This window comes from Pteropus vampyrus, unplaced genomic scaffold, assembly GCF_000151845.1.
Source record: "Pteropus vampyrus isolate Shadow unplaced genomic scaffold, Pvam_2.0 Scaffold16, whole genome shotgun sequence".
NCBI classification, from domain to species: Eukaryota; Metazoa; Chordata; class Mammalia; order Chiroptera; family Pteropodidae; genus Pteropus; species Pteropus vampyrus.
This window is the reverse complement of record NW_011888797.1, coordinates 9,559,125-9,560,689: the sequence shown is the minus strand read 5'-3', so window position 1 is coordinate 9,560,689 and position 1,565 is coordinate 9,559,125. Positions and strand designations below refer to the sequence as shown.

The 1,565-nt window shown below is 46.7% G+C and overlaps 1 pseudogene; it reads left to right on the top strand.

The window, feature by feature from the left end:
* The first annotated feature begins 610 nt into the window (after positions 1–610).
* LOC105311318 lies at positions 611–1,302 on the top strand (annotated as a pseudogene).
* The last annotated feature ends 263 nt before the right edge of the window (positions 1,303–1,565 follow it).

Here is a 1,565-nt window from a genome sequence, read left to right as displayed (position 1 = left end):
TCTATCTATCTATCTATCTATCTATCTATCTATCTATCTATCATTTATCTATCTATCTGTCATCATCATCTACCTATCATCTATCTAGACAGGTACTACAGTGGACATTAATCACTTCTCCTTGTCCAGACACATTCGTTCTGTCTTCTTCTGGAAATAGTACCCAGATGCCCTTTGGAGAACTGTTCCTTCCCACATTCTGTCCTTGTGGTTTGGTAAGACTGTATTCTTCCCATCACCCCCAGGGCTGGAACATGGGACTCAGGCCTGGTTAATCAGAGCATGGACTTTTCTCAGCCACAGTGATTGGTGTTGGACAACCAAGCTTGTCCAATTACCAATCAGGTTCTAGAGTGGACACTACAGAGGAGAGTTTGTCTGCCCCGGGGAGCTCTGACTCTGGGGTACGGTGCCTCAGTGATAGAGGCGAAGTAATTAGAACTGCCTCTTCCAAGAGCGGGGTCTTTGTGAGGCAGCAGATCAGCTTCTGACCTTGGAGCTCTAGGATATCAAAATTGAACAAACTAGTACCCTTCCAATGAGTTCCGTTGCTGTTCACATTCCCCAGGCTGGTGCTTTTGCTTGAAATCAAAACCTCTAATAGAGAGGAGTGGAGCCAGTACCAGCCTGGCAGCGAGAGGCCATTACGCCTGACTGGGAAAACAGTGAAGTCTCCACAGGGACCACTATCATGGCCGTGCAATTTGATGGGGGCGTGGTTCTGGGGGCCGACTCCCGAACAACTACTGGGTCCTATATTGCTATTCGAGTGACTGACAAGTTGGCCCCTATTCATGATTGTATTTTCTGCTGCCACTCAGGCTCCGCAGCTGATACCTAGGCGGTGGCTGATGCTGTTACCTACCAGCTTGGTTTCCACAGCATTGGACTGAATGAGCCTCCACTGGTACACACAGCAGCCAGCCTCTTTAAGGAGATGTGTTACCGATACGAGGAAAGACCTGATGACAGGAATCTTCACTGTGGGTTGGGACCCCCAAGAAAGAGGGCAGGTGTACTCAGTGCCCATGGCGGGTATGATGGTAAGGCAGTCCTTTGTCACTGGAGGCTCCAGGAGCTCCTATATCTTATGGCTATGTCAATGCTACCTACTGGGAAGGCATAACTAAGGAAGAGTGTCTGCGGTTCACTGCCGATGCTCTTGCTTTGGCCATGGAGCTGGACGGCTCCAGGGGAGGGGTGATCTGCTTGGCAGCCATTGCAGAATCGGGGGTAGAGCGGCAGGTACTTTTGGGAGACTAGACCCCCAAATTCACCATTGCCACTTTAACACCTCCTTGAATCCTGGGGTTCTAGAATACAGTAAGAGACATCCTATACTGATGCAAAATTCAATGAAACAGTTTGTCAAAGGGAAAAAAAACCCCTAATACATACAGAGGCTCACGATATTTTAACAATGGTTTGCTCTGAGGAGTGAGAATTAGGAGACTTTTAAGTTATATTTCTATATTATTTATAACTTTTGATTAACATATTCTACTTTTATAATTTAGAAAGTACATCATTAAGGCATTGGACTGGGAATGTCTTTTTCCGCTTAT